This window comes from Neofelis nebulosa, chromosome 7, assembly GCF_028018385.1.
Source record: "Neofelis nebulosa isolate mNeoNeb1 chromosome 7, mNeoNeb1.pri, whole genome shotgun sequence".
In the NCBI taxonomy this organism is placed as follows: Eukaryota; Metazoa; Chordata; class Mammalia; order Carnivora; family Felidae; genus Neofelis; species Neofelis nebulosa.
This window is the reverse complement of record NC_080788.1, coordinates 83,391,962-83,416,384: the sequence shown is the minus strand read 5'-3', so window position 1 is coordinate 83,416,384 and position 24,423 is coordinate 83,391,962. Positions and strand designations below refer to the sequence as shown.

Here is a 24,423-nt window from a genome sequence, read left to right as displayed (position 1 = left end):
CTCCACTATCTACCATTTATTTTTCATCACCAGACTAGGATTTTAACAACTAGGATCTGACAAGTCTACAAAGCTAATATTACTCTTATCTCACAGGTAAGAGAGCTGAGATTCAGAAGTGGCAGCAGACATCCAAATCCAACGACCATAGTTCTTCCATGATAAAAAAAAAAAAAAGGCTTTTTAGTCTGCTATAACAAATTCCATCTAAACCCACAAATTCAATGCAACAAAATCACCAAGCGATACCAAGGTTGGGACAGGATTGGGTTCATACTTTTTTTAAACTACAATTTTTGCGACACAATATGGGCAATATCCCCTCCTAAAAACTTTGGGGCATTACTGGTACATTTTTTTTTCCCAATAAAATACTTGTAATCAGCCTCCGCAATGGTTCCCACTAACTCTCCACCTCCTAGTATTTCACACCCTTGCGTAGTTCCCATCCACACTGAAAGACTGGTGTCTGTGTCCAAGAGAATACGGTAGGACACTTCTAAGGTTCTAAAAGACTGCAGCTTCCATTTACTGTCTATCTTCTCCCTCCCTTCCTCCCTCCCCTCCCTCTCCCTCACTTACCTCCCTCTCTCCCTTCCCTCCTCATTCCCTCCCCCTCCTTCCTTTATTTCCTCCCTCCCTCCCATCACTCACTCTGACTAAGCCAGCTGCCACTGTAAGGACACTTAGGCAGCCTAGGGAGAAGTCTGAAGTGAGGAAAGGAGACTTCCAGCCAACAGCCAGTGAAGAACTGAGACCTGCCAACAGTCATGTGAGCTGAGCCATCTTGGAAGCTATACTCCAGCCTCAGCACTCGACTGCAATCTCAGGAGAGACCCTCAGCCCAAATCACCCATGGGAAGGAACTCCAGGATTCATGCCCCTCAGAAAAGTGTTTGATAATAAACAGTATCATACAGTGCACTGGGTATGAAAAGTTATATGATTTAAACTTGAAAATGTACCATTATTAAGCTTTATCATTGGATTTAGGAACAAGTAATCCATAATTATGTTTCAAGTAGAAGACTGGTAAATTCACTGACACTGAGATACTTTTTTCACTTCTGTATACAGCATACTACACGTACATATGTAACAACGTATTTTTTTTAACTTAAAGAAATGCTCAGAATAATAGGAAAAATTCAGCCCATTTGCCATAATGTATATGGTTTATCAGATAGGAACCTGGGATCTGGAGTGCAGGAGACCTGGGCTGGAATCCTGACTATAAAATTTACTAGCTGTGTGACCTTAGGCAATTCACTTAACCTCTCTGTACTGTTGCATCCTCACTCTAAAATGGCAACAGTGCGGTCCGTGAGTTCGAGCCCCGCGTCGGGCTCTGGGCTGATGGCTCGGAGCCTGGAGCCTGTTTCCGATTCTGTGTCTCCCTCTCTCTCTGCCCCTCTCCCGCCCGTTCATGCTCTGTCTCTCTCTGTCCCAAAAATAAATAAAAAACATTAAAAAAAAAAAAAATTTAAAATGGCAACAGTAACACCTATCCCATAGGGTTGAATATGGAATGAATAATGTATAATATGTTCTTAGCCCGAGTCTTGCATAGAGCAAGCACTAAATCAGTGAATGTTTTTCACGTTTTCGTGTGGTAAAAAGTGAAAGGAAGAGCTGCAGAAAATGTCCCAGCTGGGGGCAATATTGTTTTGGATATTATCTGTCATTTAGTCCACATTCAGTCATTATTTTTATAAGTGTGATCACTTTGGAATTTGCATTTTAGTGAAGGCAAAGTAATTATTCTATGAATATAATTTTCAGGTGTATCAAGGAAGAACAGACAGCGAAAAATGGAATCTTCTGTTAATTAATGGCATCTCAGACCTCTCAAACCATAGCTTCTCCCCAGTCTATTTTTTTCTATAATAACAAAAGTCCTAAATACTGAGCATCAGAATTATTTATGCCATGCAATTGTCATATTACTTGGTATTTATAGAGAACTTTAGAATCTATAAAGCATTTTCCCATGCATTATCCCACTGAATCATGTACACTAAGTTCTAGTGGAAACTGAATATTAATTTCAAATGTAAAATTAATTTAAACAGTAAAATGGGGAGCCCAATTCTGTCTAACTTCAAGGTTGCTCCTAGTACTAATGGCTGCTTCGGTCTCTTAAATGATTCTCCCAGGGGAAGAAAGAGATGGGCTGGCTGGAAGCTGTGGGACACCAAGTCAACAAGTATGATTCCAGTCAATAAGTAGCGATTCAGTACACCTTCCTCAGGGCCAGCGATGTCATTTACACCCACTTCATGCCCTCCCTCCTTTCCGCCCACATATTGTGTTGAGGTAAGAGGAGAGCATTCTTTAAAAAGCTGGAGAACCCAGTTACAAAGTTTCTTCTCCTCCGCCCCCCACAAATTGTTTTGGAAGCAGCCTTATCCATTATCTTTTTTAGCTGCTCATTATTTCAATTTAATGCCCTTATCTGCTGTCTTCTTTCCACTTGGCAAAGCTCTCTTATCAAATGCTACTCTGTATTTAAAATCTGGAACAGAGCTAATATGCGGCTTATTACAGCAAAGAGAAAAGACCTGTTTTGCCATTATTTATTTGCATTCGGAACTGCTTGTGTTTTTAAAGCAACTCCTTTGGCCCAGAAAGTGTCATTTTTATCATTAAAATCTATCTAGACTTTCTTCAGGATCGTCATCTATCACCACTTAACAATGAGAAAAGTCACTGTTTAGTACCTATTTAAACAATAAATAGCTTTCAAAAGGTAAGCACATAAAGGGGTCTTGAATTAGAAAGAAATATGAGCTTTAAAACTGTGGTATAAATTCCTAAACTTTAGTATATTCTTAGATTTCCTATAATGTTAATAATCTTTCTTGTTAATGATCACACTTAAAACAGTTCCATTTATAAGCACAAACTCTTATTAATATAACATTTTCATCATTTATCAGTGATTTGTTAAATTGTTTGCCTAGGTCTACCTTTAAGACGATGTCATTATTTGCAGTCTGAAATAAACCAGGTAGTGTCTAATAGTCTCAAAATCCAGTTTTAATAACTCAAACAACAAAAATCCAGCCTTTGTATTTTTCAATTCAAACTAATATTAATCAATGAACTCACTATTTTCGGCATCCTCTACAGGTAGAAGGACACTCTTCAAAACACCTCCTCACCATAATGGCCTCTCCTCCCTTCAATCCAGTTAAGGCCCTAAACTCAGATAGTCACACACAGTTTCTCACTGACATCAAGAAGCAGCATACCCCTGTCCCAAAATATCTGTAGAAAGAAAGAAAGAAAGAAAGAAAGAAAGAAAGAAAGAAAGAAAGAAAGAAAGAAAGAAAGAAAGAAAGAAAGAAAGAAAAAGAGAAAAAGAGAAAGAAAAATGTGGGGTGCCTGGGTGGGTCAGTCAGTTGAGCATCCAACTCTTAATTTCAGCTCAGGTTGTGATCCTAGGGTCTTGGGGTCGAGCCCCATGTCAGGCCCCACACTGAGCATAGAGACTGCTTAAGATTCTCTCTCTCTCCTTCTGCCCCTCTTTCCTGCTTGCACCCTCTCTCTCTCCAAAGTAAAAAAAAAAAAAAAAAAAGGTTTCTTTTACTAATTAAAGTTAAAAAAAAAACAAATTTCTTCTTTTGACTCTATAACTATAAACAAAAATTATTTGAAGGGTTTAATATTTGTGTTTGATTATTTACTTCAAAGGATTTTAGCTTATGTTCTATTTGGGCAACTGAATATCATATGCTGTTCTGTACTTGAACTTCTGAACCACTCTCAACTCTTACTTTTTATTGTCCACTGAAATGTAGCTTTCTAAAATAATTTAAATAAGACCACGACTGAGTAGCAGAGAAGACTTGGTTCGTCATCCATAAAATGGATGTATGACCTCTTCTCCAGAGAGTTTCTGTGGGAATTAGATGAGATAACATGTGTAAAACTCTTAGCATATTGCCTGAGATATAGAAAGAGTTCAAAGCATTTGCCTTCCCCATGATGATGATGATGATGATGATGATAATGATGATGAAAATGGAGGGTGTGGCCACATAAGAAATCAGACAATACTCCCACTGTGAATAACTGAAAAGCATCCTCAACTTGAGATACGGAGCAATTTATCACAACATGTTATTCAGATTAAGTATGAAAGAGAGCAGAACCAATATAAGATGGCAGCACTACAATCAGATATGAATTCGCATTTTTCAGAGAAATGTTATTAGGTTTCAAATTACTGGTAAAATATTACTTTGGGTCTTAAATATTTGTTTCTGTAATGGAAATAGACACAAAATATTTTCAAGTTTAAAAATGTTTATTTCAAGAACTTCCATGAAATTACCATTTACGTGGGGAATTAAGCAGCACAAACATTTCTCTAAATAATTCCAGAGGTTGGTGAATATGTTTAAACACATATGCTGGCAAAACCCAATAAACCAAAACACAAGGCACTGTAATTGTGGTTCTTAGGATTAAATGAAGCTGTCTTACTGCAGGTTTTCCTCTCCTAGTATGTCTTTCAGAATCATTATTAAGTTCCATGAAACTTTCCTTTTTCCTAATTCCACATTTAACACATAAGGATACATGTTGAATGAATAAAATTTATAGATGAGAAAAAATTTTATTCTATGGTAAGGGACCCAAATAATGTTTTAAGACCCAAACAATGTATGACATTTGGCTCCCTGATAGAGTAATGAGGAAAATCCATTTTTGCTATTTTGGAATTAATAAAAGCTTATAATAGTGAATAGAGTAACTGCCTCCCCCCTCCAAAAAAAAAAAAAAAGCCTATAACTTGACATTCCATTGTGGCATTCCTGGTGATTTGTCTGAGAAGATCTCTCAGCCGGACACCATTAGGGCGCAAGAAGAGTTAGGTCTCTTTAGTTTCCATTTGTATTTGAACTGATTGTTTTTTTATTAGTGCAGAATTTTACTTTTACTTTTCTCCTGTTCCAAGAAATATATAAGGCTATAAACACATAATAAGGGATGGTTTCTCCATGGCTAGCTACCGTAATAAATTCTTTCATGCTTCTTTCCCAAAAATGACAATAAAGAATATTTAAGTCATTAAAAAAGAACTATATAAATACAAAGAAAGTATGGAAGTAAGGAAACCTTCTTGGATGATCTTCCTTTTAAAATTCTTCCATGTGGGGGTGCCTAGGTGGCTCAGTCGGTTGAGTGACCGACTTTAGCTCAGGTCATGATCTTGCAGTGAGTTCGAGCCCCGCGTCAGGCTCTGGGCTGATGGCTCAGAGCCTGGAACCTGCCTCAGATTCTGTGTATCCCTCTCTCTGCCCCTTCCCCACTCATGCTCTGTCTCTCTCTGTCTCTCAAAAATGAATAAACATTAAAAAAAAATTTTTTTAAACAAAGTTCCTCCATGTGTTTGATGCCTATCTCATAATCAATATATCCTCTTGTTTTCCAGAGTCCTCTGATACATACCTAAAAAGATAGGAAAAGCTACAGATTCTGCCTAATTCAGCAATGAACCATTACTCACAAAAAAAGTAAATGAAAACTCACATAAAACATCATACATGGCATGTCCTTTAAGTCCATAAAATGCTTATTCTGGTTTCCACAAGCTACCTGACTTCAGTCGGCATACCCCTTTTTTGTGGAGTATACCTGACTTTAAAAAGACTATAGTGATAGCACTGCATTGTACTTACTACTTGATAAATTCAGGAAATAGGATATTCTCCTCAGTAAACCTGAAAATATTCAGGAATTTCAACGCAAAGAAGTGATGCTGTCATTGAGGGATTGAAGCGTGTGCTTCTAAAACCAGCACTACACACGTCTTCATGGGGCTCTCCCTGAATGGGTTTGCCCTTTGGCTGTCACAATCATAATTAAGTCTGTGTCTACCAAAAATTTGAACATGATTCCAACTACAGATTTCATGAAAGAAAAGAGGTCTAAAAATGGCAAAATGCTCATGTCAATGTAAACACAGTTTTCTAAAGGGCTGGAATATTGCAATTGTCCAACCTTAACACTAGACTCAAGGTCATTGTTCATTTTTGGAGTCTTGATTTCAACTACAGTTAAAGCATGCATGTGCGCCCATGCGCACGCACACACACAAACACGCCTATTAAATAGCATGCATCCACTGTCAAAAATCAGGCCAGGTTCAGGAATAAATAATTTGTAGTTTCTGGGACATAAGAAGCAAAAGTTTAGGAATATAAAACCATGAGGTGTTCAAGAATCAGTCAAATAAATAGTGTGTCTGGAAACTGGAAGGTCAAAAGAAAGTTTAGACACTCAGGACAAATTTCAATGGTCAAGACAGTCAAGAGTATATGAGTCAATAGTTTGACAGAGCAAGATAACAGTATCACCATCAACCTGTTGGCATGAGCCTGTTCTGGGGCTACATTTCCTGTCCACGTATTTATTTATTGACCACTCACTCATATACCAAACACATACTAAATGCCAAGCATCGTACAGTTAAGTTTTAGGTCTCTTTGACCTTGAGGTGCCCAACCAGGAACAAATGGCTACGACCAATATACAGTTGCACATATGGGTGTAGAGATCAGGAGAGATCCTGGTTGAAAATTAATAACTGTCGTGTTGTCAGCATCTCTGTTTCCTTTTATGAGGCCATGGGAATGTATGGAAGATTCCTGTAGGGAGTACAGGATGAGGGGAGTAAAAAACCAGGCCAGAACCCTGAACAACAAACAGAGAGCTGGGAAGAATACCAGACAAGCATGGTCTCACAGAAGTCAGGGGAACAGGGTATCTCCCAAAGGAAGGGGTACCCAGTAGTGTCAAATGTTGTCGAGAGATTATGGAGATAAAGACTGAAAGTGTCTGTTGGTCGAAGGTCACCTCAGGTTTGAAGGTATACAAGGAAGCTGAATATAGTTGGCAAAGGTAATGGTAGCTTTGTAAGGTAAGGAAGAATGTGTTAACACTTCTGGAAGCATTCACTTATTGGAGGGGAGGAGAACTGTCCTTTTTAAGAATTTATAAGATAACAAGAAATAGAAATCAAACTAGAGAATAGGGGTCACAGGCTTTTTTCAAAAAGAGAAATAAACCTCTGAAAACTGAAACAAACTTGAAAATGGAAAGGCTCAACTTTAAGGGAACTCAGGAATGTTTAAAGAAATGCTGAGTGCACCAGATAAGAGTGAAGCAAGAAGAGGGGTCAGAATGTGACAGCTGAACTGCACTTTCCTTATGCTGAGCTGGGGTGGGGAGCAGGAGGGTAACCACTATGATTCAGAAGCTAGAGGTATGACGTGTAGGCTACAAAATGTCCTAACCTATAAAATCAGAGAACACGAGAACTCTCCTAAGCCTATAATGCTTACCGTGATGATACCACCATGTTCGGAATTAAGAAGTGCACAGACCCCAGGCGCCTGGGTGGCTCAGTCAGTTAAGCGTCTGACTTTGGCTCAGGTCATGATCTCACAAATGTGGGTTCGAGCCCCAAATCGGGCTCTGTGCTGACAGCGCAGAGCCTGGAGCCTGCTTCAGATCCTGTGTCTCCCTCTCTGTCTGCCCCTCCCCTGCTTGGACTCTGTCTCTCAAAAAATAAATAAAACATTCAAAAAAATTTTAAAAAAATAAAAAAGAAGCGCACATTCCCCGAACTGACAGACAAAGGTCAGTCCAAAGGATGAGGGAGGGACTTGGTTAAACAAAATTGAAATTTCTGCAGCTCTCAAAATTTCTACAAGATGCAAATGCAATATAAATACTTGGAATAGAAAATAAATGCTTATAATGAGCAACACTTAAAGATATCAAAGATGAAATCAACAAAGTAACAAATTCATACATTTCGGAAATTAAGATAATGCGTTAGAGAGCTTATCTGTGTCTGACACATAAAAATGCAATAAACAGCAGTTGTTAAAATATTACTATTGAAATTCTAAGACATAGTTGCATAAGTGTGTAGTTGCTCAAATTTTCCGGGAAGAAAACATAATCCAGAGATAGCCTGTGTTTTTCAGAAAAGAGCAGTCTTCCTAAATAGATATTGGATACAGAAGACCACTTTCATTTGGAGCAGGGAAGCCAGAGTGGATCTGGATAAAATAAATAAAATCAGCATCATGCCAGGATACCATACCAAATATCCACGCATGGTTATATTCTTTTCTGCAACTCAGTGCTCTCTTTGGGCAAAGAGAAAGCTTTTGCCCATTACACTGAGTTTTCTTTTTTTTTTTTTTTTACACTGAGTTTTCAATATTAACACCAAATAGAATTTCTAAATGTGTTATAGGGTAGAGCTCCATTTCTATTTGTATAGCGTGTGCGTGTGCGTGCATGGCACATGCGTGTGCGTGTTTGGACGTATTTAAGTGTATACATCCAACATGACAGATGTTATTTTGGTTTCAGAGAATTGGATGTGTTTCCTTACCTATACGTTAATAAATCTGTAGTTAAATTTTATTTCAAAAATTCTTCAAGACATACATCAGTATATCTGAAATGGATAATATGCACTGAAGAAAAAATTTAGTGTCTACAGATAATAAACTTTGGAGAAAGTGAGCAATGTTCAGAGTAAAGAGAGAAAGGAATAAGTATATTTGAACTACTGATCCCTGTTTTCCCTAGAGTCATTAATTATTTCATTTCTTTATATATATTAAGTTCAAGCAAGTTTATCAAGTTTTATCCCTCTACCGGTTTGTATGAAAGTAACAGCGTTCACTACTATTACTCAATCATGGCAAAGAGCTAAATTAATCATTGTTATTCAGCATATCCTTACATGATATTTTCCATGCAAAGATTTTTGTTACAGATACTATGTACACAAGGCCACTTGATGACTGAACCAGGCTATTAGAGGAGAGCTCCCTAGAAAAATGTCAGTTCTCTTTGTAACCTGTTCTATTTTACATGATTGAACTTTTAAATTTTGGTCTAATCAACTTAAATTATTATGGGTACAATTTTGTGAAATGTAGAATTAATGGAATTCAAATTTTATGGAACTATAATTAACTATAAATGGGTTTAATACTATTCTAATTGGAAATATTCCACTGCTCCAGAATTCACCTATTTGGTAGTATCGTTTGGAGGTGAAGAAACTACCAATGGTATATTTGGTTCTAATGAAAATTTTCTTGGTTCCTTGGCAAATGGAGAGTTGTAACACACCTTAAAGTTAAAACTATTCTCCACCGAGTTATAGAGGTGTAATCTTCAGGGAATCAGAACAGATAATGTAAATAATTCAACTTTGAAACACAGAATACACTAGAAATTTCTAAGCCTTGGTAAAATATTCATAATTATAAAACACTTATTTTCCCTATTAATTTCCTTTTTAGATCAGAGATCATGAGGTATGCAAATCTTAGGTGTAGACTTTTGGCAGATATGGGGATTTCCAGGGATGAAATGTAAATATGAAATAGGCATAATTAGAACTGGAAGTCATTCATTCCTTCATTCATTAACTCTGTTCCAAGAATGTGTTTCACCACTGGGCATGCAAAATGATTTCTCCCCTTCCAAAGAGATCACAGTCTATGTAGAAAGACAGAACACAAGAAACTATAATTTATTTCTTCATCATCCATAATTTTGGTTAATGGTACTCTATACTGGTTATGGATATTTAGGATCTTAACAATAGATTCTGATGATGAATCTGCTCTCAACAGAGAGATGATTTCTATATTCCAGTGTTACTTCCTCAAGAGCATCTTTCGGTTTGATAATTTATCATGATCTTCAGATATTTCATTGATATTTATGTAAACATCCCCATTGCAGAGAACAATTATGGAATGTATCTAATAGGGAATATTTGGGCAAGAGTGGTCTTGTGAGCTATTAGATCATGTTTTGATAATTAATTTTCATTAAATTATAGTAGTATGGTATTGTTAAGTCCTATAGAATAAACATTAGGCTGAAAGACTAGAAAATGGGAAAGCAAAGTGCCAAGTCACTGGGCATTGACTGGAGGTGCACTTATAATTTATAACTCAATCGGAATCGACCAGAAGCCACGGTCATTTTAACCAAGGCTTTTAAGTGAGCTATATCAACAAATTATGGTATAAACAAAAGTGCAATGCTACTATGAAAAAGATAGGGATACATTGTGACCCATGCCACCAAAACACACAACATGTAAATCTATTCACAACTGAGTGTTATAGAAACTATGTAGAAGATAGAACTACAGGTTATAACTTACAAACAAGATCATAATTTCTTTATAACAATCTCTAATGTACCAAGTTACCACAGGACTACGTGTGATCTGCAAACTTTGGGTTGATTTGTTTATGTTGTAACTGTAATCATTAGCTTTATAGAGACAGTTACTATGAAATCAGATGATAAGGTGATGATTTAGTATAATCTGAGGCTGCAAAATGATTCAATACCTAAAAGTGTGGCAGGTAATAAAAGTCAATATGTAAGAAGGGACCTATAACATCATCAGGGCCCATGTGGGGTGAGGGCTAGGGTATAGGTAAGGGAAAAAACATTATGAGGCAGGAAAATGATGTGGGAAAATGGAGCAGCCCCAGAAGAAAGAGTGAAAATAGAACACAATTCTCTAAGAATCAGAAGGAAGCTGGTATGGTCAAAGGATGTCAGTTCTATCATATAGTAAAACAATAGACTGAGGCTAGAGTCCAGTTCCAAATCTTTACTAACCGTGACCTTAACTATAAAGTGGAGATACTGACAGAACCTATCTTACTGAGCTATGGAGAAACTTCAAGGATATAATGCAAAGACACAAAGTGAACTCTCAACAAGTTAAAATTTATGGATAAAGAGAGCATAATTACAAAATGGGACAAAAATCAACTGTGATAAATATAAGTCATGAGAGTGTTCATATATTAACATCATAAGGACCTATCCACTACTGGATCAACTAAACCTACATAAGTTTGATATACTACATCATATGCAATTTTGGGAGCCTTTCACATATCTGCAATCTTTGTCATTTCTTCTCAAATAGTTGAGTTTAGGTTGCATTAAGCTCAAAGAAACTCTAAACTATAGGACAATTACACCACTACATCCTCTCAGCCTTCTAAATAATCACTGTTAACAGTGGTTCAGACTGCTGAGAGACAAGTTTCTATGGGTCTCTTGCATTTCTGCACATCTAACAGAGAAGGCACTAACTACCCTTTATGCCAGACTATCTATTCCAGTTTATGTGCATAGAGAACAGCCTTGCAGTACAGAGCTAGTGTTTCTCCCTCCAGAGCAAAGAGAAGACATATTTACCGTCCATGCTAAAAAATTCAGGTTCCCTAAATTCAGAGCTCCTCTTGTAACACAACCCACTGCACACACAGGTATTATGTGGCCCCCTTTTTAGGAACTGGAGATCAGAGAATTGCCTTAAATTCTGATACTCTCACTACTGCTAATGCTGTAATAAACTTCGTCTCCAGTCCAAGGATATCACATCTTCTCTCAGCATCCATTAAATTGTGGAAGGTTAACTTACTAGCTTGAAAGTAGGGTAAAATCTCAGGTTCTTCACAATTCTAGACACAGATTTTCAGGGAAAATATATCCCCTTAAGTAACTGATAAAAATGTATGAATATGCCATTTCAGGAGACTCTCAGATCCCCTGAAGCCCATTTACCGACTGCTATAAGGTTGATGGACCACAGGTTAAAAATCCCTGTGTAGGTCAGGAAAGGCTACACTCTCAGAGTTTATCAAAAGGCTTTGTGATCACATAAGGAACAGATGCTGCTGACAAATGAATAACAGCAAAATACACTTAGATGGTAACGTATGCCCTTGGAACAGGACTTGGTAAGTGAACCTGACTGCAGAAGGGGCACAGGGACAGTATATCATGAAGTCTATTGTGGTTTGGTTCGACCCAACTCTTAAACACTTGCTGTGGATTCCTTTCTACCAAGAACTCTATAGCTACCTATAAGTGCCACATTTAAATTCTACTTCAGCACTGAGCAAACCCTGCCAACCTTAGTGTCACAACATATCACCCAATTCTGAATTTCTTCACTTGCTTCATCTTTTTACCACAGTGAGAGGCTTTTAACTAGATTTTTTTTAATGTTACAAATGAAAATATGTACAGCACATGTGTTTAACCCCGCTCATATATTCACCCATGTTTATATTCAATACTGTAAAAAAATTAATGTATAATTTCTACCACAATGTCACTATGAGATAGTCAATTTTCAGAAGAGGTATTTCAAAGTTAGACTAATGTATCTTTGGGAAGGAGTATTATATGTGTGATGTGGAGAGACAGGCAAGGGCATACTAAAGACTTTCCATGTTCTAATAATTTGAAAATCTGTTTGGTATTATGGGCTCCTTTCAAAAAATGAAAATAGCCTCATTCCAAAATGTAAATTGGTCTAATCAGATTATCTCCTAACACTCAGCCAATGTTAGTTTTGAGAAAGTAGGATTTTGATGAGTGAAGAGGGAAAGAAAGGAGTTACAGAAGTCCAGTCTACACTGTGATGTGTTTTTATTTTATTTTATTTTCCTGGGCATTTTCATAAGAGAAAAAAATGGAAAGTTATCCTGTGAGGAACAGTGTCTTTAGGAAAAAATATTTTTACCAGTGCTGCTAAATGACCACAGACAATTAAGCCTAAAATAGATTTAGGGGATAAAATACTCTTAAATCTACAGATAACATACAAAACATAGGTGTAAATAATCTACATATATAGAGAAATTAGGCAAAAAAAAAGTCAATTATCTCTTAAGAATATACTTGTAGCATCCATTAATTGGAAACTTTCAAAGGAAACAATAAATAAGTGATTAAATGATATATCTATTCTAAAAAGTCATTAATCTATTAGAAGAAATCTTATCCAATCATAAATATTTAAATCTGTCTATACCATAAACACTAAATCAGTTCACCTTTACAAGTAAGGTAGAAAAATTAGAAGAAAGCTCCTTCAAAAAAACAAGGTTAGAAAGAAAGAAATAATTGTTGCAGTTTGGGCCAATAACTCACTACAGAAATTTATTCCTTTATAAATGTTTTAGGAACACACAAAATTTTCAGAGATTAGTCATTCCCCTAAGTGTTCGCCTGTCGATCAAACATTACATTGTTAACTTCCTTCTTTGTGGTATATCATCTGGTTTTCAAATATTTCCAGAGTTATTCTACCATCTCAATTGAATTTAACCAAGAAATGTATTTATCGCTAAACACTTTTAGTGTTTTCCTTTAGTGCTACCTTCAGTCATGTGCATAATATGTCATTTTAAAATATAACTTAATATAGCCTATAGCTTCCACTGCAATGTCTCTCCGGACATTTTTGCAATAAAAAGTTTCTGCTCAAAGGTGTTTTCATGGAAGAGAAATATTTAAATATACAATATTTTGTTGATTGAAACCTGCATGACAAGCATTGCATTTGATCTAAAAATTTTACTTAATAGCTTATAAGTGAAGAATATTTGTAATACAATTAGGAAAAAGAGGAAAAAAAAAAAAACACCACAGACCTCAACTCATTATTTTGTATCATACGTCCCAATCACTCAAATCATGTAGTCATAGATTTTTTGTAGCTGGAAGGAAATGTTAGCAACTGAATATGCTAATGAAGGAACTAAGGCTCTAAATGGTTAAAGGACCTGGTAGAGTACAACTTCCTATAAAGATAATGAAAGACCGAAACGGGTCACTGGGATTTGGGCCATTGCCTGCTGTTCTACTAATACCCAACACGCAAGCAACCAATGGTAATTCATAATGTATTGCCATCACAATCTAGATATGCATAGGCCTTGTGTTAAGTATGTATCTGTTATTGAGTAATGGAATTCTCCTTGCTCTTTGCCTGCCATTTGTAGTATACCACACTTGATACCCTTTGGGAAAGCTGTACGTTAGGGCTACTGACTCTAAATATCCTGGCCCCGGGATGTTACGGTACTACTATTATGGCTAATCTTTACCATATACAAACCACCTTAGCTGCAGGTTGGTGCTACTGTCATAAAAAAGGCTATGCCCCAATCATTTGTTTAAGTTTCTATTCAGCTACACCAACACCATGCAGAAACAGACCTTGGGAAATTCTTAATTTCTGAAGACAAATTAAAAGGATGTGGGACAGTTCTTTCTTTTTGCTAAAAATGTTCTAGCTTGTTAGTAGTTGTTTGTATCAAATCCGGAATGACTGCCAAAAAACACATCTAACTTTTTACAGATAGCGGCTTCCCTACATTAATGGGAAGGAATGATCCTGATTTTCTTGCCCTAAAAACACAAAAATAATGCATGAGATTAAACCCTACGGATGAAACCACGTACAAAAGGAGTATAGGTTGTGGGAAAATATGCCATCATTAATGTCTTCTGCTATCTGTGTTGCTAACTATAACTCTTGCATATATAATTCCATTATACTTTTATAATTCAGGGTTTTGAAAATGCTTTTGAACCATTAATATATTTTCCTGGTTAAAATTCTTTGAGATGTTCTTAACAAGAGTCTTAGATAATGAATTTGGGCAAACTCTGGAACAGTCTTTACAGTATTATCATTCTCATTAATTTTCAGAACTACCCACTGTGTTGAGATGATTGTCATGGGCCTAAGACTTCAATTTGGCTAAATATTTTTGCATATATTTCAACATATAAGTAAGTAACAGATGTTTAAATGTTAAGTTCATATGGAAGAAATGGTTAAATGTGTTTACTCTAATCTCATGATTTCTTTGCAACACTAATTCTTATTTTACAATTTCTTTATGTATTTCATAATTTCCTCTCTGCTTTGGTCTATAATGGACCAGTAATTCCAAAATCTCTTTAAAGATAACAAAACAGTCCTTTAAAATATTCTGGAAGTTAAGCCATATATGCATATGTGATATTTAATGTATGTATCACTAGAGAAAACCTTAAACAGTAACTCACATATTTTTATAAAATATACAGAGTTCATATAAAGCACAGGACTGTACTTGTTTTGGTTCTTTTATTTTTACAGAAAGAGAGTTTTCCATTTATATTCTTATTTGGCTTTAGCAACCTGATCTATGATATTGCCCTAACATGCCAGAAAAAAGATGGGTAGGAAACTAAAAACAATATTACTTTTAAGAGAGTTAATGCAGCACATAGTTTCATACTTTCATCCGGTTTATTTTTTTTTCTCTTTGCCTTTTTGGTTATCTCTGAAGACTGCTTCTGTTTCCATTGTTTCATCCTTTAGCATTCACATATCAGAGCAATAAGTATTTCATTACTGGTTTATCTGTCCAGAGGCTTGAGAAGCGGTAACAATTAACCCTCCCTTCACAGTGATTGATACAGGCTTTGCTTTCAATTTGTTCCACTACACAGATCATGAAATTCTGAATGCAATCATCCTCATTGACCTACACTTTCAAACACACGGCTACAATGAGACAAAAGTAATTATTAAAAGGAACACTGGACTACTGAGATCTGAAACAAAGTCTTTTAAAAAAATCTGTTAGATGACCTTCTTGTGAAATTGGCAAATTTTGATGTTAAGGAAAATGATAGCTTTGTGTCCCTGTCTGGAAATATTCGATGCAAGCTGATCAATGTATATTATGGTGATTGCACTGACTACAGTATGTACTTAGAAAACGCAGAAATCCATTTTCAAACTGTTATAAACAAGAGTTAAACTGTTAACATCGTAGTTTAATCTATCAAAAAAAATTTTTCAAGGAAATTAAACTTCCTGATTTGTGTATAAAGAACAAACAGTGACTGCGGCAAAGAATGAAGAAGGCTGGAAAAGCAATAGCTTGACTTTATAAGAAGAGTTGCATACCTGAGTCCTACATCTTCCCTCTCCCCCTCCCTTTAGATGAAGATTCACAGTAAGAAATGAATACATTTTTCACAAAGTCTGAAAAATAGCTTCAAATAAATATTAATCTACTGCAATCGATATATATGAGGGATGGAGAGGGGCTAGCAGGACAGTGGTGACTACAGAACTATATTAAAACAAGGGTTGCAGTTAAAGAAAATCAGGGCAGAAAGCAAGGCAGCAGGCCTGAGGCTCTAATCACAGAACAGAGTGATGGAGATGAACCAATACTGCATGGATTAGCAATGAATTATTTTGAACCGTAATCATATGCCTGCACAGAAGAGAGGCAAAAACTAGCCATTACTCATAAACTGATCTGCTGATTTCTTGAGAGAGGCGGGGGGTGGGGGGGGGGGATGAGAATAAATTCATATGCTAAACTAATTCAGAATAATGAAAACCTAAAGATGTGGTTACACTTCAAGTAACATTCTATTTTTAACGTCTGCCACATACCGCAAAATATGGGGTGTTTAGAATATAAACTGTAAAGTGCTTGGATTCGAGTAGGATTAAACCAACCGTTTCTTCTAAGATTAGGATGTGATATTGTCACTCTACTCTCTATCCTTCCTTGTCCAATAAAACTATTTCTGGATAACTTTAACACTCCCAAGTATAAGATTTTTGAGTATTTGGTTATAAAGAAGCAACAGCATTCAAGAAATTAATTTCCTTTGGATCATCTAAAAAATATATCACATGAAGATTCAATTGTTAGAATTAATTTTGTTAGGAAGAGAAAAAAAATCAAAACTGCTGGTAGCAAGAGATTCCTGAGATTCTTATGAACAGACTGTTTAAATGAAGAGCACTTTAATCAGTAGAGGAATCCTCACGTTTCTAATGTCTTGCTGTGCATTCTGCAGGTTATAGTAGCAGCTGGTAGAGGTCATATATCTTTTGTGAGCATCCCAAAAAGGCTCACTGCCAGACTGTTAAATTATGAATAAGCAATGAACAAAAGAATGCAGATACGGTGGTGACAAGATAATCCAAGCAAATTTATCTATGACAAATTTCACAGGATTAACAAATTACATTTACACAGAACAATAAAAATGTGTAAAAAAAAATGATGAGCCTACTTTTCCTTACAGCATTAGGAAAACAAAAAGTCACCAATTCACTACATATATTTAAATTTAACTCGATCTAAAGTAAGACATTTATAATATGTTCAAGATATCTTTGTAACACTTCTGCATTTTAGTAGATATATATAAACATGCTAGATCTGGTTTATATTTTATATATGTTATGTTGTAAACAATCGATCGATCGATCTATCTATCTATCTATCTATCTATAGATACGTCTCACATATGAACCATGCACAGTATATATAGAATCTTGAACAATAAAAAAATCCCGTTCATATATGAATAGAATGCTTATGTTTTCCAGAAACAGATCCTGAGGAATAAATTGTTTGTGTAGAAAAAATGCTCCCTCAATCAGTGCAATACATTTTAGCTATTAAAATACCCTTATTCTTTGATGTCTCCATTCTCTAAGACCAGAGAGATAAAGGTTCTGGAAACAGTTTCAGTTATCCCATTTGCCCCTACCAAAATACCAGTCTTTCTGAGTAAAGTGCTTCTGGCTGAAGTTTAGGACCAGTATCCCTTTCTGTAGTGTTACCACGGCAGAAAGGAAAATTCGTAGATCGGAGGGTGAGAGGGTGTCGATTTGAGCTATATCCACATAAAGATGACCCTTAATCCAATATTACATTTTTCTTTACAATAAAATTCTTCTTATAAATCTTACAAGTGAAAAAGCCCCCGTCTATCAGAAGTAATGGGATATCACGGAAATGACCTATGATTCTATAAAGTGGTCTTAAAATGCTATGTGGCACCACTTCCAAAAATATGTGATAAAGATTTAAGCTTTAATGTTATATATAACCTAGGTACCAAGTCAGAGCCCTTTAATTCTGCATTAGCATACTGATGATAATAAAATACTGTAATCAGAAGTAATTTCTTTTAAGATGATCTGAATGCTATTTTAAATTTTGTAGCCTATTTTTCACTCATACTTCCTATTGACTGCTGCTTTTTATCTTCAATATTTTAGTAAAACATCTCTCTAAATGAGCCCTTTCCAACATTGTATAAGGCAACCTATTCTTTATGTAAACAGATTTTCTGAATGTAAAAGTGAATATTTTAGGAATATACACAAGCAAAACATTCAGTTCTTTCAACCACAAATACTCAAGCACTGCTTATCTAGTCCTTTCAAGGTCTGAAATTCCTACTATACCTTTTTTTTTTTTTTAAAGAGCTATTCGGTTGACAGTATTACATCCAAAACCGTAGAGATAAATGTGGCATGCCTGTCTACTACCTCAAATCTAGCTGACATTCAACAACGAGCAGTAATGGAGTCAGATGTTGTAAAAGTTTCCCAAAGTGTAGCTTTTGTCAAAGAACTGTTACGTAGCAGACTGAGTCCTCTGATTCCTGACATCAGAGAAATTAAAATGTTACCAAAGACCGCCTTCTTGAAGATTCCACAAGTGTCTGTGTGTGCCCACGGGGGAAGGGGGACTAAGTAATGAGAACTTATCATTTATGTATTTATTGTCGTCCATTTTAAACAAGTTTTTAATTAAATGACTTAATTAATATATGTAAAGCCCTTAGACTAGTACCTGTCACATAGTGCTATATAAATGCTTGCTGTCAGTATTCTAATGCCAGATAATTTGGCAGGAAGCCAACTTGTAGGAGTCCTTATATATTTCAAAAGACAATACCCAGCAATACAGTTAAGTATGAAAGTTGTTATTCAGAACGTCGAGGAGGCTGTTGCAACCCATTCAGTGGCAAAACTATTACAAAATAAAAATGCCTCCACTGTAATCTTTAGGCAAACTGTGGCCCACTCTGAGGATGGAAAACGTGTGTGGAAGAGGCCCTGGAATACTTCACAGTCTATGACCAAAAAGGTGAGTGTACATGGCAAACCGATTCTAAAACCATTTTTTAGAAAATCTGCCCTGCGGTAGACAGAGCTGTGGCGCTTGCCCACAAAACTGCTGGAATGTTAAGGGGTAGAGGGAAAATAATGTAAATATTAATTCTTCTTCTAACTTTATAATCGCCGCATTTCTGAATTTCTCCAAACCGCTGACGAATGACCAAGAAGCGGAGATCTAGCTCACTATCCAGAGTGTACAGGGTCTTCTGCCCCAAGAGCTCTCTGGCATCAGTGTAGAAATCCCTGGCTCCAGAAAAGTCCAGAAAGGGAGGCCCTGCACACTGCTGTTACGGTGCATTCCTACAGAGACAAACCTGCATTCAGTCTCTAACTCTACTCCCTTTGTTGGTTGGATTAGCTTCTGTTTTCTTGACCATAAGTAGGGATATTAGCACTTCCCTCACAGGGCACTGAGAAATTTCTTGTCAAGTATTTAATACAGAGCCCGAAACATGGTAGTCAATGTTAAATGTTTACTATTGTCATATGTGATCTATTTTTATTTTTTTAATCCCATCAGAGAACATTTTAAAAATTTGCTATGATTTCGCTTGCATTTATATGGCATCTTTTCTTTCTCACCTCCAAGAACCTCTAACCATTTCATAGTCATTAGTTACAATATTTTACAATCTCAATAGCTGCCCCCCTCTGCCCTGAACACTAAACTAACAGAAGTCAAAAGAGAGGGCCTTATTTATATTTCTATGAATTCTGCTCTTCCTCCTCTTGCAGAAAAGGATGTCTTCTCACTTTTGATAATATTTGCATGTCCAGTATAAGGGCAAGTCTATGACCAGAGCAACTGCTCTTACGGAGTATTATTTACTATCAACTCTGGCACAAGTCATGATGGTCCATAGTAGAGGTTCAATAAATAAGGCTGAGTGAATGAACAATCACTAATCATAGTCAAAGGCCACGAGCAATTTGGGCCATAGCGATACACGATTTTCATCTTGTGTCTCATGATTTTGTACACAAGACTACAAATATTCCAATTAATTTACCAAAACATTACGCTCTAAAAATGTATCCAGACAATAACTTCAAGTGTTGTTTAATCTTGTCACCACCCTAGTCATTTTAGATATGGTAGCAATCATTTTACTGATACTAAGCTATGTCCTGCTTATGCACTGTAGTATTACTAATATTACTACAAATTATTCTAACTATGTAAGGTTCTATCAAACTTAATAGTGCAAACATCCTATTCACACTAATGGGGCCCAGAGCAGTAAAAATACCATTCAGTTACAGTTGGTTTATTACACTGCCCAATGAGGAAAAAAAGAGGGGGGGGGCACTATTTACTGTGAAAATACTAACATCATTAAACCCACAGCAATATAACTGAATTTTCCCATAAATCCTAGAAGTCTTAGTACAGATTTAAATATTGGTACATATCACAGTACAGATTTAAATATTTAAAGTTTCACATATTCCATTATGTGCAACTTTGATAGCATTTAAATTTTAAAATTAATGTTTAATCAACTAATCAAGTAAATTTTCCACATACCAACTTGCCTACTAAGTTTCGGCTTTATCTAGTGTAAACAATTAAGGAATGTCTATAAAACACCTGAAGTTAGATTTTAAGCCAAGAGAAACACAAAGTTTTTAAAAATGTAACTCAAATGATGAAATGTTACACTGTAGAAAGAGTGGCCATGTAAACTTAACATGAGGGGCTACTTCTGCTCTCCTGCATGCTGAGTTTTCTTTAAATTTAGCAAGAGGCATTCTAAATGCCTCTTCCTAAGAGGAAAAGAGGATCACAGGAATACAGGAAAAACAAGAAAACAAAAATAGACCATCTAAGGTTTATACTGGGGTCTTTATTAATAGGGAAGCACTTAAGAAAGTTTATAACGGAAAAACATTACTAGGAGTGATTTAGAAATATTTGTGACATATTCCCCACAAATATCTCCCAAAATATAAAGCTCTACAGCTTTAAACATAACTAAATGAAAGCTACACTGTCTAAATCCTCCCCCAAAAGTGCTGCTTTACCAAAGCATGCATCTATACATCTTGTCAAAGAAAACCTCACCACAGAGCAGGGGATCCTGGACATCAGGACCCATTTCAAACAGATGCAATTTTAATGTGCCACTGGATTCCATCCATGCTAAGATCTGGGACAGAGCAAAATTATTAAGGGGTTCATGGAAACTCTAGCATTCCATAAAATAGCTCCATTGTAGGGGCAACCATTGTGTAGAATTTCAGGGGGAAATCAAACTTCTTGTCACTAAAAATATCAAACTGTTGCAAGATGTAGATTATATTTAAATCACAATGCAGTTCTTACCAATTCATTGCTGAGATCTTAATTTTCACATAACTTTTAGTAAAATGAAAGTCATCTTTTTAAGAATATGCAAAGATATGGGAACCAAAAACTGTACTCATAATACCACTTGGTGCTGAAAATACCCCATGTAACTTTTTTTTTTTAACCCAAAGCATCAAGTAATGTTGAAGTCAAGTTTGCTCCTCGTAACAAATCAAACCTAGTAACTGCATTATTACAGAACATGCAGAATTTGGAATAGCGATCTGTCTCTCAATTCATAAATCAGAAATTGGGAATATGGAAAGATGTTGCAATGTGGGAGGATCCTACTAATAAAGGTCATTATAACTCCTGGCTCCAGAGCTATACTATCTAATATCCTCTCTGGTGGTTCTATGATATGCCCATGCATTACAGTTCTTGTTGACAGCCTGTTGCCTTGGAAATATTTCATTATTTCAGTTTTTCCATTTGTAGACCCTTGGCCTTGTGATATGAAGGCCATCCTATTTCATATTTTCGATTATCATTTAAGCAATCTTGTGGAGCTATTTATATATAAGCAAGTGTTAGACAACGCATATCATCATTTATCACTCTGTGTTTAAGCTTACAAGGTAAAAAGAAATACCTCCAAAAAAAAGTCTCCACCACTACCTTCGACTTTTTAAACCAAAAGCCCCGTGCTGTTGGAATATGCTTTGCAAACCAGCATGGGCACATCACATGCTTGACACTTCTATCTGTCTAATCTTCTTGGTTATACATCCACATAGTGGAAAAACTCTGTGGCAGTGCTATATAATTTGCAGCCTATGCAGCCTATTGGAGTTTAAAGAAAAATCAAGCAAATTTAAATATACAAGGTTTTCAACTCCTTCTCTCAGGCTCTAAAAAGCCACTTTCTGTGTGTAAGAGCCAGAGAAATTTCAACAGTACTAAATAGTAACCAAAAACATTATTAAGAAGCTTCTTTTTCCAAAAATTACTCTGTAAACACTATTGGAAGGAAATGACTTTTGTTCTGTATGACTAAACTCAGGTCAGGTATTTTATAAATCAACAAGACAATTCAAAAGATATATTTTTTTTCTATATGTTTTCAATTACTAGTGTATTTGAGAAGCAGTAAAGAGTAGTGTCTATAAATGCCTTTATGAAATTGATTATTTGGAAACCATTTTTTAAATAAATGTCAGGATGTCCCTTAAAGCATGTCCACAGGAAGTCGTCTTTTATAAACATACTTGTGTTCAACCATTAGACAGAAATACTACTACTAACCAACAAGTTTCAGGCACAAAGTGAACCTATAGGTGCAATGACTCTACTTAGTTGAAGCAAATAACTATGAAAAACACCCCCCTCCTGAACAAACCATCTGACTTTCCATTTCTCATTACAAAACCAAATCAACTAACATGTGTAATGTTTACACTTAAAAGTGTTAAGAGCATTTAAAGCCCTAATAACAAAGTGAACCCTCGGGGTATAAAACAACTGTTTGGATAACGGGCCAAGTTTGAGGTTATTACTGTTTGAAACATTTAGTTTATAACTCCTTCTTTCCTCTATACTGTTCCTTCTGCCCCCTACCTCATTATTACTCCTCCCTCTCTCTACAGGTTAAACCTTCTCAGATCCAACCTTTAAAATGACAGCATCCGAGCTGAACAAGAAGATGCTATTAAAGGGCATTAAATTAAATACAGTATATCCTCCTACAACTTCAATCAGAATTTCAGACCAAGTGTTATTTAGTTCAGCTCTCAAGTGGAGCAGAATAACAAATCGTGCACTTTGATTTACCTTCTTCGAATGCCAAATGGAGACAGGTGATAAAGAACGCGCTCATGCACAGGCTATGAAGTTTCCTCTAGAAATTAATTCTATCTTCAAGATTCCTATCTCAGAAAAATTCCCAAAATGGCACACAAATAGGCCTCTGCTAGAGAGATTACTGGGGCCATCCCAGTAAATACATTTACTACCAACAGAACTGGGGAAGGAGGAAGGGTGAAAGGGAGGAAGGAAATCAGTTACAAACTTCTGATCTGAAATTGTTAAATGTTAAATTAAAAAATAATAATGATGATGAAGAGACCTGCACAATACTCTGAAAATTATTTTCTATCTACAAGATAGAAAAGAGCAAAGTACTTAATATGTGAATTCTTTATAAACCACTAAGTATTCCTTTTAGTTAGTATGAATTGTCAGACAGTTAATGCTATACACATTCAACATCTTTAAAAACTGGATTATGCGTGATTTACTCTCAGGTATATAATTTATACAGAAATTATCCAGAGTTTAGAATTAGTCACTTATGTACCTACTTAACAAAATTATTTCCTTAATCCTGACAATTCTTCTGTCCCCACTGTATGAAGGAAACAAGCAACAGAGCAATTGAAGCTTTCTAATGAATAGCTTGTTTAAATACCTCTCTACCCTCTCTTGATGTAAGCTATAGGTTAAATGCTAAGTTGTATCAAATATAAAACTGCTCATGTAATAATAATTAAATCTTGCAACTACTACGGACTTCCCTCATCTTTTTTCTCAAGTTCACTTATGCCTATGAGGAAAGTGCGGGGGCGGGCGGGGGGGGGGGGCATGTATCTAACAACATTTGTTTTCCTCAAGAAGCAAAGCCTGACATTTCATACTTCCTACTGAGCATTTCCTCTTCGGAGACAGAAAAAGATACTTTGCTCAAACCAATATGCTATATGCAATTAATGTCATTAACGCTGCCAATTAATAGCAAATAGGATTCCAAACAAAGTAGGCTGGGTGGACAGCAGGAGGGAAAACCACGTGGGGTGGTGGGGGTGGGGGGTGCTTAGTTACTCTGAAACCTAACAATGCCATTCACGTAAGACGGTTAAGGATATTTTGAATACAAACTCCCTTTCCCTTTGGCTTTAGTTTAACTAACTTCAAACAGACATGCTCGGCTGAGCCCCTTGCCTGGATATGCAATTCTCACCAGGAACTTTTTAAAACACAGATCCCCAAACAGTAACTAACGGGGCATAGATGTTCCAACTGTTGGCACATTTTGAATCTCGCTGTTTACTTGCTAATTTGGATTTGAGGGTTTTCTTCTTCCTTTTTCTTTTTTTTTTTTTTTTTTTTTCCTTTGGGGACCGGAGGAGTGGAAAGGAGGGCAAGATGAGAGCACAGCAGGGCAAAGCTGGAGACCCACAAGTTG

The 24,423-nt window shown here is 36.1% G+C and overlaps 1 protein-coding gene across 9 annotated transcripts in view; it reads right to left on the bottom strand.

Moving 5' to 3' along the window:
* Window positions 1–24,423, bottom strand: part of NPAS3 (neuronal PAS domain protein 3) — an 857,324-nt gene that overhangs the window by 827,525 nt on the left and 5,376 nt on the right. The window lies entirely within an intron of this gene.